We start from the raw sequence: 15,222 nt of genomic DNA on the forward strand, positions 1-15,222 counted from the left end.
ACATTCTCAGGGTTCGGGTGCTCATGTCTGTGCTCATGTCTCCCTTCAGTGGTAATTTATTACTAAGAACAATTGTTGAAGTACCAAAATTCAGCTGGGAAACTTTTTGAATGTGTGAATTAAAAGGGCTTTCAAGTCATTTCCATTCCCAGAGGGTTCTCCTAAGCTTTCTGAGGTTGAGTTTTCTTACCTCTAAAAGGAGAATCATAGTTTCTAGCCTGTAGAATCATTGTGAGGATTAAATGAGAAAAGAAATATAAAGTTAACACAGTCCTTAACAAATAATCGCTTTTTTAAAAGGGTGTTTAGAAACAGGAGAGACGGGGTGAGAAGGAGCGTCAGTAATTACAGACAGCCCAGCCAGAAAACTGGCCAGTGTCAGCGCTCCTGGAGGCAGGAGCTACTGAGGGATCAATTTTTCTTCTCATGAAGGAAGACCAGGCTGTATAGGGAGAAGGTGACAAGGTGAACATTCCACAAGGGAGAGACAATGCCAGCAGGCACACCGTGAAAATGCTGAAAATCTGTGACTTCTTTGCTTTGTGATGGAAGCAGTAAAAGAAGCTTATTCTCTTATACATTAATAATGACAAGAAAAAATAAAGTCTCCTTTTTTAAAAAAATGAGACATAAATAATATATAACACTGTACATTTAAGGGGACCACATATTAATTTGATACATCTATATATTGCAATGTGATAGCCATTGTAGCATTAACTAATGCCTCTATTGTTTTACATAATCATTATTATAGGGACAAATTAGATCTAGTTTCTTAGCAAGTTTTTACACAGTTTTGTCCTTTTTAAAGTAAAACTCGAATTCAGTGGTTCTCAAACTTTTTCATCTTAGGAACCTTTACACTTAAAAGTAATTGAGGACCTTCACTCAATTTGAGGACCACCTTAAAAATGCATGGCTCAGATGGTAAAGAATCTGCCTGCAATGGAAGAAACCCAGGTTCAGTCCCTGGGTCTGAAAGATCCCCTGGAGGAGGGGCATGGGAACCCACTTCAGTATTCTTGCCTACAGAATCCCAAAGACTAGAAACCTGGAGGGCTACAGTCCACTGGGTCGCAAAGAGCTGGACACAACTAAGTGATTAATTAACACTTTCTTTCACTGTACAGCACAGGGAAATCTGCTTAATGTTATGTGGCAGCCTGGACTGGAGGGGAGTTTGGGGGAGAATGGATATATGTATATCTATGGTTGAGTCCCTCCTGTCCACCTGAAAACTATCACAACATTGTTAATTGGCTATACTTCAATATAAAATAAAACATTTTTTAAATATTGAGGACACCAACATTTTTGAGTTTTATCTGTTGATATTCATATTGATTCATACTGATTCTCATACCTGCTTTTGTATTCAATCGGTTGCAATAAATAGTTTTGGTTGCAAGATGTGAACGAAACTCAGTCTCACAATATATGTAGTTGGAAAAGAGAGAAGTTAATAGTCTTTCTGGGCCTCCAGGTGGCTTAGCAGTAAAGAATCCACCTGCCAATGCAGAAGACACTGGTTCGATCCCTGGGTGGGGAAGATCCCCTGGAGAAGGAAATGGCAACCCACTTCAGTATTCCTGCCTGGAGAATCCCATGGACAGAGGAGCCTAGAGGGCTACAGTTGAAAAAAGTTCACAAAAGAGTGGGACACGACTGAGCCACTAAAGAACAACAACTACAGTCTTTTAGCTTGCTGTGGCTATTCCTCTTTGGTACTACACCAAAACTCAAGAGATGTCATTTCTTAAATGTTAGTGATGTTTAAGTGTGGAATCTGAAACTATATCAGTGAACCTATTATACTCTATTAAAATCCATTGGTCTGTCTTGCTTTTGAATGGTTCTTTTATCCATGCATGTTTCTGGAACTCGTACCCTGGTCATTCGGAAAATATTGGTTCACTGAGTTAGTTATCAGATCTTCCAAATGTTGACACATCTCACATAGACAATAACCAACAACCAACCAACCAACAAAACAAAAATCCAAACAAACAAAAAAGCCTGTACATTCATTAATGTCATTACCAATCTCATGAAACTTGGGACGCTTTCAAACTGATGGTAGCAGATGGAAGTTTTCCAAACTCTAATTTTCACTTGAAAGCTCTAATTGTATCAGTGGCCACAACACCAATAGTTTTTTTCCCTTGAAGTGACAGGCTCACTTCATTCACTTGAGAAAATCATGCCAAAAACTCAAGTCCGAGTAACTATTTTGTCATGTGCTCTTTTAAGTGAAAGAAGCCAGTCGGTGAGAAAAGTGACCCTCGGCGCACAACTCAGTCGTTTTGAGTGCTTTTCTTGGAGATAACTGTCATACTTCTATATGCACACTTCCCCTTTGTCACATGAAATGTTGAAAAGATGTACTCGAGATTTAATAAAATTTATAATTTTGTTGCTTTATCAACAGCAAAATCGGCCTTTTCTTCTTTTTTGGTGCTGAGCTGGCACAGTGACAGACAAAAAGAGCGAGACTGAGACTGCTGGTGCAGTTGCGAGCCACGCCTTGGTTCCTATTTGGGTGCCAGCAGTTCTACCCGCTGCTGCTCTGTGTCATCAGTGCAAATATCAACCAAGTGAAAATGGCAAAGAACAATTCAGTAGTATTATGAACATCATTTTTGCCTTGTAGATCCCCTGGAAGGGTCTTGGAGACCCCCAGGGATCTGTGAACATACCTGGAGATCAAATAAGAGCTGACACTTGAATTCAAATGAAAGAATTAGAATAGCTCTATTTATATTTTCTTTTTTAAATGATTTTTTAATGGAGTCATCACTCAAAGGTTCATAAAATGCTCTCACAAATATCCTATGGAAAAACTGAAAGCCAATTCCATTGCCAGCACTATTTGCTTTACTTCCTCCAAAAAAAGTGGGGGTGAGGGGAGGATTAAGACCTGGGAGGCCCAAGGGAGTGTATCAGGCACGTGGAGCCACCCATCAAGCGTGTCATGGTGAGCACACACAGTCCTGGGACCACAAAGGCAAGGGGTGCTGGGAACTCAGGGCCCTCCGTCAGCTTCCCCCACAATCTCGCTAGCTAGCCACACACCCCTCCACAACAGTCACACACACACACAGAGAGCTGCACTTTGCCATGGCTAGTTTCACACAACACAAATGACCAGTCTAACAAAAATGACCAGTCTAACTATGGTTACACTCACACAATACAATCATACAGTCACGCAAAACGTCTCCATGGTCAAACACCCAACCTCACTGTGCTCAAAACCAAGTCACACGATTTTGTATTCACAGCTGAAGAATTTCAGTGAGCGCACACCCAAGCATCACTGCACTCCAATTATCAGTACGGCACATAAAACTTTGACTGGGTCACCACATGACCATGTGTGTATATGGTTCGCAGGGTGAGAGCATAGGTTTTGGAGACTGGCCAACCTGTGTTTAGGCTCAGGTTCTACCACTTATTAGTTCTTTCCCCTTGGGCAAATTATTTACCCTGCCTGAGCCCTAGTTCTAGAACATGGGGATAGTTCCTTCTTGGAAACATGATGTGAGGAAGGCATAAAGACAGCACTTTGTCTGGACAGATGTGCCCTAAGGATAGGCTGTAACTGCCATGGATGGATTTTGTCACCAGTGGGTACTAGGGCTCCAAGAAATCAGTGCGGGGCGCTGGAACAAACTCTTCCAGGAAGCCCAGGATTCCTGGGGAGTCTGGAGTCAAGTGCAGACGGGGATGGGGTGGGGATGGGGCTGCACAGATTCTGGAAAACCCCGCAAGGCTCAGGCCAACTGGGAGCTGCTCCTGGGCCAGGTGGGCCCCTTATAGGATCCTGGCCTTCCCTAGGAAGGAGGATGAGCACTTACTAGGTACCAGGCCCTTTTCCCTGCCTACTTCACCCTGTTTAATCCCCATAGCAGTACTGTGATTGGTAGCCAGTACTGAGAGTCTTCTGTTGAGGAATACTGAGGAAAGCAAGGTTCCTGTTTACCTGGCTATCAAGTGGAAGTCCTGGGATAAGAATGCAGGCAGCCATGGCTGTCTTGGGGACCCCTCCCACCTCCTTTCTGGGGCTCTGCCAGGGCTCCCTGACCATGGCTGGCTGCCTTGGAGCTCAGCCAGCCACAGCTGACCCTTTCCCCTCTTCCAGCCTGCTCCCAGCCTGCTCTCTGAGCTAACCCAGGGGTAAGAGGCTATAAGGCATGTGGGGGAGACTGGTAAGGCAGGGCCCTCCAGTAAACCTTATCCAGTGTCGCCATCTTCAGCTGCTGGGAGTTGTGGGGTGCTGCCAGCTGATGGAGACCCACCCACTCAGGCCACCAGATACCACCCGCTTGGTATCACTCCCCATCATGTCACAGGTCCCTGTGATGTCCATTGGTAGGCACATCATGGCTTTGTTCCTTCTCCCAGTCTGAAAGGATTACTCAGACAGGACCCGGGGAAGCAGAATCAGACAGGAGCCTTATCCAGTCTCCAGGTCGGCAAGCTGGGTGGGCTGGATGGGAGGAGGGGGTGGTGTCTCAGGATTCTCCCCAGGGTGGATGGCCATTTTTGGTGTTGGCTGCTTCACTTATAGCCACTTCTCCCAATCCAAGGAGGCTCTGGGTTCAGCGTGGGCAGGGGCAGTGGGAGGAATCCCTCATCCCTCATCCCTCAACAGGATGGCTCTGGGTGTCAGCCTCTAGCCCAGGACTAGCCTCCTGCTCCTCACAGGGAGGCCCGATCCGGTGGAATAGGGGCCTTACCTCCACCCGTTAAGAAAGCAGCGAGGCAGAGACGGCCTGATGGAGAGACATAGTCAGATCCGCTCTGTTAGACACGTCAACTTGCTGACTGTCTGTGCTCACAGCCTGACATCCACAGCCAAGCCCTTGACTACACGTGGGCCTCAGAAACATGCTGTCTCACCCCAGCACATGATATAGGGTCAGGTTCCAATACAGGAAAGCAGGAGTTCCTCTCCTCTCAGGGCTGAGTTCCTAGAAATCAGCACAGCGCCCAGCACAGAGCAGATGTACATTCATATGTGTGAGTTAGTGGACATTCACTCACACAGGTCATGTGACCGGGGGTGGGGAGGGACTGGAGGAAAGGGCATCAGTCTTCATCCCACTTCAGGACAGGATGAGAGCATCAGGGAAGCATTGCTGCTGCTTCCAGCACCACCCCTGGCCCAGCTTCTGTGATGGCCACTCCTCAGGCAGTGCCAGTCACTGAAGGGAACTGGGTCAACAGGGCCGCCACTCCCCCCACTCCAGATTCCTTCCCAGTGAATTGGCACTCAGAGCAGTGGATGTTAGGAACCCCAGAGATCTAGACATGAGGGGCTCTGGGCATTTAGGGCCTCTGGGTGCTGGGAACTCTAGGTTTCGGGTTCGCTGTGGTGTTCAGAGCTCTGGCACCCTTGGCATTGGGAATCCTGGATTTTGAGAGCGCTAAGGTATTTAGAAATCTGAACACTGAATGCTCTGGACATCAAGGCTGTACCCCAGACAGGCCAAAGTCATTATTTCCAATCTCTCCTTCTAATTTTACCTGCAGCTGCTGAGATCCAGGCTGGGCCCTTGCTCTGATTCCTGTAATTGGCTCATGCTGCCCCCTGGACCAGGGCCAGAGTAAGCACAGCAGGATGGACTGAAGTGCACACGGAGCCCCAGAGGCAGCTCTTGTTTCTGGAACCAAACTAGATCCCTCCCTTGCATTGGGACAGGATAGGGAAGGTGCTAGGCACTGACCACTAGGCATTCAAGGGAGGAAGATTCTGAGAGCAGAGCCCAGGTGGGTTTCTGAAGCTCCTGAGGCTGGGGCTTCAAGCCTGGTCAGGCCAGGCTGTAACTCAAAGCAATGTCCACCCTTCCCCTACTTCTTTGCCGGGTCTCCCAGCATCCCTCCACCAAGTGCCCAGTGCCACCAGCTCTTACAGTTCCTCCAGAAGTGGCCCACATCTGGCCTGATCCCTCATCCCACTAGACACACGCCTAAGCACACTCTGTGCCGCCCGACAGAGGCCTTGCTTCTTCGGGCTGATGATGACAAGTGAAACCAGTCAGGACCAGGGGGATCTGACGTGGACCCAGCCCTCCCAGGAAATAGCACTGCACTGGGAGGCTCCTGAGACACGCCTTAGACCACAGTGGGTGGGGCCCGGCCGCTGCCTGTCCTCTTGCTGCCCTGCCCAGGAAGAAGCCAGCCAGCGAGATGTCTGACCCCATCGGTCCTCCCCTCTGTCCTCTGGCCTGATCCCCCACTTCTCCCCAGGGTGGCTCAGGCTGGCCATGCCCTTCCCATCCTGTGGGCCAGCGGTCGAGGGTGGGGAGCTCACGGTGGGGGTGAATCCATCTCAGCTCTGACCTAGGCTAGGCCCAATCCTGCCTCCCTTGGGGCCTTATTCTGGTTGGAAGAAAAAAGCCGCTTTGGTCTCTGATTCGTGGAGACAGACGATTTTTCAAAACAGAATCTTTCTCCTAAGCTTTTCCTCAGGATTCACCTCATTGTGCATCTGCTTGAAGCCCTTTCTAGATCAAAATGGGTAAAATGCACCGATCTATAAGTCTCTGTATGTATGCAAATGTACTTTGTGTGATGCCATCAGTCTAGCAAAACCCATGTGGGCAAAATCTCCAACTTTTCCAAACTCCCAGGGAAAATATATTTCTCCCACCCCATGGGCTAAAAGTGTGAAGACTGTCTCCTTGTCCTGGGATTCATCCCAAATACACCTTCTCCCTGACTCAGGACTGAGTCCTGAGCACTCCTCCCCTTGCTTCATCCAATCTCAGCCCATTCCCCACCCCCCACTTCACGTGGAGTCCTTAGAGTAGGGTGGCCATGTTGGTCCCAGAAGCTTCACTGACACTCAGTGCTCTCTTCTCAGGGGCCCCCAGCCCCAGTCTACTCCTTCAGGGGGAATGGAGGCCATTGTCCCACCCTCCTATGCTTCCTTGTCCCCACTCCACTCCATGGAGGATCTTTCAGCAGCCTCCATCCTGTCTTCCCTGTGTGGTGGCCCTTTATGACAAGCCCCAGTGGGCAGGAAGGAGGGAGAAACCAGAAAGAGAATTTATGTCCCAGCAGGAGAGGCAGAGGGAGAGAGACTTGGGTCACAGGGGCCCAGTCCCCAGAGTTGGGCACACATGCACACTGAGACCCAGAGCTGCTTCAGTGCATAGTCACTACCCTCCAAACACAGATTCATCTACACAAATCCACAAGGGCAGGGGCCATGGGAACCACAGATTGCTCAGGAAGAGGACACACACAAGACACCTGCAGTTCCTTCACAGAATACAAATCACAAACCTGCAAGGCTGGGGACAAAGGAAAAACAAAAATAATCTTGCTGATGAGAAGAATGTCTCCGAATCTTCCAGGTTCTGACCAAGCCTCTAAGGTGAATAGGTTGTAAGTTCTGAGTGGTTGGGCCCTGGAGAAGCCTGGTGGAATGGACTGGCGCTCCTTGGCAGGAAGTGTCTGTGCCTGATACCTGCTATCTTGCTCAGAGCCTCTGTAAATTAGTAAAGTGGAATCTCACTTGTCAACTGATCTTGTTCGACTTTGGCATGTGTGAGTCAGCTTCTTGGAGGCTGACTATCCCCAGGGAACAAAGAAAACTGGTTTCCTGGGCAGACAACAGTGAGGACAGACTCAGGGTGCAGAGAAGAGACTGGTCCCTTCCTGAGCACATGCTGGGGCGACAACAGTCCCCTGATGGCCAGTACTAACTGGCCCTTCTCCTTGAAAGCTGGCGGCCTCAAGACAAGCAAATGTGGGAGCCCCTTCCCACCAACTGCCAACCTCTGCTGCTCAGAGGTAGCCCGGAGCAAGGTGTTTTATTTTGTAGGACAGGAAACTGAAGCTCAGCAAAGCTCCCTTTGGCAAAGTCTTCTTTAGCTAGGATTGGAACCTCTGCATGTCTCCCCAGGGTGAGAACAGAGGGCCCAGGTTGGTGTCTGCAGCCCTTGTAATACAACAACCCCCGTGTGTGCTAAGTCATTTCAGTAGTGTCTGACTCTTTGTGACCCTATGGACTGTAGCCCACCAGGCTCCTCTGTCCATGGGATTCTCTAGGCAAGAATACTAGAGCAGATTGCCATGCCCTCTTCCAGAGGATCTTCCCAACCCAAGGATAGAACCTGAGGCAGTGTAGGTGTGACCAAACCAGTGAGAGGGTCGGTGGAGAAAGGACCCCCAAGCCCTTCAGTTCCAAGGAGTAGGGCCCAGGCCTTACCCAGCTGTGTCCACAGTCCCCAGGGACACTGATCCAAAGGGGATGGAATTTGCTCAGACTTCTCTCTAGGGTGAAGGCAGGTGCAGAAGGCCGGGGCCTGGCAGGCTAACTCCAGCCCCAGTCCTCCAAGTGTCCCAGGCCTTTCTGGCTTCATTCCAGCCTAGCCCAAGGGGAGGACATCTACTTCCTCCAAGGGCCCCAGCTGGAGGGCAGCGAGGATGGGGCAGAGCAGGGGGCTCCTTTGCGGAGCCCACTCCCAGGGGTTCATGGGGCTCAATCCTTGGAAAGCTTGGAGCAACTTGTAAATTTATTCCCTGGGAGGAGGAGCCTGAGAAGTCGGCCGGGGGTGGGGATGAGAATGGGGTGGAGGGGTGGCAGGGGTGGGCAGGGCGGCCAGGGGAGCTGCTGGGAGAGGGGAGGGACTTGGCTAGGTCTCCCAGGCCTTCTTCACTCTCCAAACTTTCACCAAACTCTTGGCCCCCGCCTCCCCGAAACCAAAACACAACAAGCTCAGGAGGAGCAAGGAGCAGCACCGCCGCGCGGGAAGACTCGCGGTGGCACAGAGCCTCAAGAGGCTGGTGTAACTTTAAGAAAGTCACCTGGGCGCACCGCGGTGCGGAGCCAGTATGCCTGGGCCGGGCCTGCAGCACGGGAAGGGGGCTATCGGCAGGGGGCGCTACGGCCCGAGCCTCTCACTATCCAGCCGTTGGTCTGGGTGTTTGGTGGCTGCACCCGGCTGAATCTCAGGAAGAGCGAGAGAGCGAGCGAGCGTGTGTGATATTGGATGCATAAGGGCATCTGTGGATGAGTGTAGGTACACGCGTGGGGATGTCTGTCTCGCCAGAAAGGTTGGGTAAATGCGTAGGTCTGGGTATCACCGCTGTCAATGAGCTGCAACGGGCGGAATGGCGGCGGAGGGGGGCGGGGGGCCGCTCCTGGAGGAGGGGAGCAGCGTGCCGTTGACGGTTTGGCCCCCAGCGGCGGGCACGTGTTAGTACTGGTAGCGCCGGAACCAGAGCGTCTGTTCGAGGCGCCAGTTGGGTCTGCGCGCTGGGGCCCTGCAGACGCCCTGAACCTCTAGCCGGCCTGCCTCCCTATCTGCCCGCCACTCGCCGATCGGGTCGGGTTCCTGCGCGCCCAAAGGTCCTGGGAAGCCGTGCCAGGGAGTCTCGGTGCCCTCGGACCCTTGTCTGAGGCTCCGGCTTTGGGAAGGGGCTACGGCCGCGGTGTTCTCGGGCGGTTGCTCTCCCGGAAAGAATCCGTGTCCTCCCCACCCAACCGTCATTCCAGGTGCGCTTAGGGCGGGTCCGGGCGGCAGCAGGTGAGGGTAGGGGCCTAGCAGCCCGGGGCGCCCACCCCCAGCCGGTGCCTCGCACCCCGCAGACAAAGGCCGGTGGGAGCTGACCGCAAGGCTGGGGCGGGGCGGGAGGGAGGCTTTCCCTCACAGCCCAGAGGGGCCCCGAGCGGGCCCAGGGGCGGGGACCTGGGCGCCCAGGTATTTTCGAGGGCAGGGGTCGGGGGCAGGGTCAAGGTCCCCACACCAGCTGAGAGGCCCACACGTGGCGGTTGATAGAACGGCTGCTCCGGACACCTCGCACCCGGTTAAGGCCGGCTGCTCCGGACATCTCGCACCCGGTTAAGGCGAAGGCGCCAGCTTCGAGGAATCGAGGCTCTCCAGGCCATGCTACAGCTTTGAAAGCGACCTAGCCTTTTCCTGCGGTTCAGAGGCCTCTTCTCACCGAACCAGCCGCTTCTTAAAGGAGCCGCGCCCCTTTTCGGGCCAGTTCTCCGCAGGCCACGCCCCCTCGCTGGCCACTGTTAAAAGGGCCAAGTCCCCATCTCCCTGACACCTCTCATAAGGCCTAGGTCTGTTTCTTTGCTGAAACAAGCTTGATGCTGCAGCTGCAAGAAGATAAATGTTGGGGGGCCGAAGAGTGGAGGAGAGAAGGGCCTGAGAGGTTAAAGAACCCCAAAGTGAGGGAGTGTCAGAAGATTGGAGGGTAGTGGGTGAGGGGGACTGGTTCCAGGAAGGTACTAATGGGCTACACTGAGCATGCCCAAGTGTTTCCAAGCAACTCAAGAAAATGCCCCCTTAACTCGGCCTACACTGTGACTGAGGCTCAGTGCCCAGCTCTGAGGATAGTCCCACATGGCCCACAGGTAGCCATAAGTGGCTGTAGTTAGCTGATTTTGGCTCTAGGCAGAATTAAGGACCCTTTCCCACTTGCCCCTCCCCTCCCTCCATCGCAGTGAATGGGAAATTATGCTTTCTCTTCTATCTTTCTCCTAAACTATGAGGTTCTTGAAGTCAGGGATAAAAACCTTGTCATCTTTCCATCCCCAGTAAAGACTTCAAGGCTTGGCCCAGATGGATCCTTAAAATTGATAGAGCTGACAGTCCTGTTTGGAGGAGAGGAAGACTGAGCAATGAGACAGTAAAGATGGACCAGGTCCTATGACTATCCTCTCACTATCCTCCCTTGGGTGGCTCACAGGCGACTTGAACCCAGCTCACCCAACCTAGCTCATCCCCTCTGCACTCCAAACCTGCAGCATCCCCAGCGTTTCTGTCTCTGGTCTCTGGGATGAGCACTGGCTTCTTCCTATTATACCATTAAAAACCAGAGGCCCCTCCTTATCCCTCATCCCCAAGTCCAATGCATCACCAAGTCCTACCAAAGTTACCTTCTATATTTTTCTCAAATCTGTGCACCTCTTGCCACCCTGTCATGACCTTCCTGAGCCAAGCACCCTCATTCCTGGCCTGGCCTGGCCTAGTCCTAATCCATTTCCTTTCTTCCCCTCTTCCTTCCCTCCAGTCCTTTCTCCATACTAATCTAGGTTGGCGTTTTCAAAATGCACACACCACCAATTGCTCCTCCTCTCAGTTACAACTCTGGCTTCAAGACTTCAGTGCTTGTCATTGCCCTCAGGATAAAGATCAAAACAAGGCCCCCAAAACCCTAACCCTGCTCTTGCATCCACCTTCATCTTTGGCCACTCTCTCCCTCACTCTCTGAGCCCCAGGCTCCTGGTCTTTTTCTGTATTATTTCATTTGCTTGAATCTATCTTCCTCTTCTGTTGCTCACTGTTGCCTATTCATCCCCCTCTCACTCTTAAACATCACTTCATCAGGGAAGTCCTCTGTAACTCTCAGACAAGGGCAGGCCCCACTGGTGTAGACTCTGGTTAAAGAGGATCTTTCACTTTCCCACCCTTTATCGTAGGCTCTAATTATATGTATTTGAGTCACCTGTTTCACTGGTTTCTGTTTCAACTCAGCTTGTAAGCTGCAGGAGGCCAGAGACTGAAGAGTTCATGGCGCCCAGCACAGGTCTGGCCCAGAGCAAGCCTGAAATAAATATTTGTGGAATACATGAATTGAACTGTGGCTAGCCCTAACTGCCTGCTGAACAATGTAGGCCATATCCTGTTGGCTGAGGAAGACTATTGGAGGGAATCAGGGTTTTAGACTTTGGGACAATGAATGGATTGGAGGGGAGGAGAAAGTGGAGGCCCTATAGAGTCGAAACTTAAGCAGAAACCTCAGAAGGTACAAAGGAAGTATAATTAGCCCCATCTTCCAGATTGAGATAGCAAGGGTCAGATAGGTTCAGTAATTTGCTTGAAGTCACATACCTAGTGAGTTGGCAGAGTCAGTTCCTTGTCCCAGGACCCAGAGTCCAAGGTCTTCATCACAAGCTAACCTGACTCTGACCCTCATGGCACAGACAGCTTGTCAACAGTGGTCTATATGTGGGTGAGGGGCAGGCCTGGTGCCTGGGTAATGTGAATGCCCAACTGCTATTAGAAGGCCTGACTTATCATAGGCCTTCAGGTAGTACCTTTTGAATGGATGGATGGGGCCAGTTAACAGAAACAGCAGAGGCAGGAGAAGTAGCAAAGCTTTGCACCCAACTCATTGTCCTGGGAGCAGCTGCCAAGCAGTCTTTTTTCCACCGAGAAAGAGAAGCACCTTGAACACAAGGGCCATATTGCATTACTCAGGGGTATCGCCCTGTAGCCCAAGTTCCAGGACAGAGTGTCCTCAGTTTACTCATCTGACCAGAAGGCATGATGTCCAAGCCATGAGGTGGCTGTGCTTCATTACTATCATCATTGTCATTATTTGTTAGCCACAGAGTGACAGCTTTGAAAACAAGAAGTCTAGAGTTTATAGCTTGGAGGGAGGGATGTGGAGAGTGAGAAGAAGGGTATGATCACATTCCCTCTTCTCCTGACTGCCCCCAGAAGACCAAAGCCATGAGCAGGGATGTATCTAGAGAGTCAGGAAACCTGGTCTGGGTGACTAAGCGAAGGGAAACGGCCACAAGTCACAGCCTTGCCTGGCCCTGAGGAGGTTATGCAGGACACCTGGTGGCCAGGGGAAAGGCCAAGGGAACCTAGTGGGGGTTTGATTTAGGTCATACCTGAATGGTCTAGTGGTTTTCCCAGTTTCTTCAATTTGAGTCTGAATTTGGCAATAAGGAGTTTATGATCTGAGCCACAGTCAGCTCCCAGTCTTATTTTTGCTGACTGTATAGAGTTTCTTCATCTTTGGCTGCAAAGAATATAATCAATTTGATTTTAGTGCTGGCCATCTGGTGATGTCCATGTGTAGAGTCTTCTCTTGTGTTGTTGGAAGAGGGTGTTTGCTATAACCAGTGCGTCCTCTTGGCAAAACTCTATTAGCCTTTGCCCTGCTTCATTCTGTACTCCAAGGCCAAATTTGCTGTTACTCCAGGTGTTTCTTGACTTCCTACTTTTGCATTCCAGTCCCCTATAATGGAAAGGACATCTTTTTTGGGTGTTATTTCTAAAAGGTCTTGTAAGTCTTCATAGAACCGTTCAACTTCAGCTTCTTTCAGCATTCCTTGTCGGGGCATAGACTTGGATTACCGTGATATTGAATGGTTTGCCTTGGAAATGAACAGAGATCATTGTCATTTTTGAGTCTGAAAGTACTGCATTTCAGACTCTTTTGTTGACCATGATGGCTACTCCATTTCTTCTAAGGGATTCCTGCCCACAGTAGGAGATATAATGGTCATTTGAGTTAAATTCACCCATTCCAGTCCATTTTAGTTGGCTGATCCCTAGAATGTTGACGTTCACTCTTGCCATCTCCCGTTTGACCACTTCCAGTTTGCCTTGATTCATGGACCTAATATTCCAGGTTCCTATGCAATATTGCTCTTTACAGCATCAAACCTTGCTTCTATCACCTGTCACATCCAGAGATGGGTATTGTTTTTGCTTTGGCTCCATCCCTTCATTCTTTTTGGAGTTATTTCTCCACTGATCTCCAGTAGCATATTGGACACCTACTGACCTGGGAAGTTCATCTTTCATTGTCCTATCTTATTGGCTTTACATACTGCTCATAGGGTTCTCAAGGCAAGAATACTGAAGTGATTTGCCATTCCCTTCTCCAGTGGACCACATTCTGGTTTGTGACATTGTACAGGTGACAGGGATTGAGGCCATCCCCAAGAAAAAGAAATGAAAATATGCAAAATGGCTGTCTGAGAAGGCCTTACAAATAGCTGTGAAAAGAAGAGAAGCGAAAAGGAGAAAAGGAAAGATATACCCATTTGTCTGCAGAATTCCAAAGAATAGCAAGGAGAGATAAGGAAGCCTTCCTCAGCGATCAAGGCAAAGAAATAGAGGAAAGCAATAGAATGGGAAATATTAGAGATCTCTTCAAGAAAATTAGAGATAGAGATACCTAGGGAACACTTCATGCAAAGATGGGCTCAATAAAGGACAGAAATGGTAACAGAAACAGAAAATTCTAACAGAAACAGAAAATATTAAGAAGAGGTGGCAAGAATACACAGAAGAACTGTACAAAAAAGATCTTCACAACTCAGTGGTCACTCACCTAGAGCCAGACATCCTGGAATGTGAAGTCAAGTGGGCCTTAAGAAGCATCAATATGAACAAAGCTAGTGGAGGTGATGAAATTCCAGTTGAGCTCTTTCAAACCCTAAAACATGAGGCTGTGATAGTGCTGCACTTTAGTAAGGCAGCAAACTTGGAAAACTCAGCAGTGGCCACAGGACTGGAAAAGGTCAGTTTTCATTCCAATCCCAAAGAAAGGCAATGCCAAAAATGCTCAGACTACCACACAATTGCACTCATCTCAAACACTGGTAAAGTAATGCTCAAAATTCTCCAAGCCAGGCTTCAGCAGTATGTGAACTGTGAATGTCCAGATGTTCAAGCTGGTTTTAGAAAAGGCAGAGGAACCAGAGATCAAATTGCCAACATCTGCTGGATCATCAAAAAAGCAAGAGAGTTCCAGAAAAACATCTATTTCTGCTTAAGCCTTTGACTGTGTGGGTCACAATAAACTGTGGAAAATTCTGAAAGAGATGAGAATCCCAGACCACCTGACCTGCGTCTTGAGAAACCTATATGCAGGTCAGGAAGCAACAGTTAGAATTGGACATGGAACAACAGACTGGTTCCAAATAGAAAAAGCAGTACATCAAGACTGTATATTATCACACTAATTATTTAATTTATATGCAGAGTACATCATGAGAAATGCTGGGCTGGATGAAGCACAAGCTGGAATCAAGGTTGCCAGGAGAAATATCAATAACCTCAGATATGCAGATGACACCACTGTTATGGCCGAAAGCGAAGGGAACTGAAGAGCCTCTTGATGAAAGTGAAAGAGGAGAGTGAAAAAGTTGGCTTAAAACTCAACATTAAGAAATCTAAGTTCATGGCATCTGGTCCCAACACTTCATGGCAAATAGATGAGGAACAGTGGCAACAGTGACAGACTTTATTTTGGGGGCTCCAAAATCACTGTCGATGGTGACTGCAGCCATGAAATTAAAAGACGCTTGTTTGCTTCTTGAAGAAAAGTTATGACCAACCTAGACAGCATATTAAAAAGCAGAGACATTACTTTGTCAACAAAGGTCCATATAGTCAAGGCTATGGTTTTTCCAGTCGTCATGTATGGATGTGAGAGTATGAC

General features: G+C 49.5%; 1 protein-coding gene across 1 annotated transcript in view; it reads left to right on the top strand.

Annotated features, from left to right (window-relative positions):
* Positions 1 to 8,863: 8,863 nt before the first annotated feature.
* SLC6A9 (solute carrier family 6 (neurotransmitter transporter, glycine), member 9) overlaps positions 8,864 to 15,222 on the top strand; it is a 36,593-nt gene continuing 30,234 nt past the window's right edge. Inside the window, exon 1 of the mRNA XM_010862794.1 lies at positions 8,864 to 9,077. The gene's annotated coding sequence lies outside the window, so the exon portion shown is untranslated. The remainder of the gene's footprint in view (positions 9,078 to 15,222) is intronic.

This window comes from Bison bison, unplaced genomic scaffold, assembly GCF_000754665.1.
Source record: "Bison bison bison isolate TAMUID 2011002044 unplaced genomic scaffold, Bison_UMD1.0 scf7180017864484, whole genome shotgun sequence".
In the NCBI taxonomy this organism is placed as follows: domain Eukaryota; kingdom Metazoa; phylum Chordata; class Mammalia; order Artiodactyla; family Bovidae; genus Bison; species Bison bison.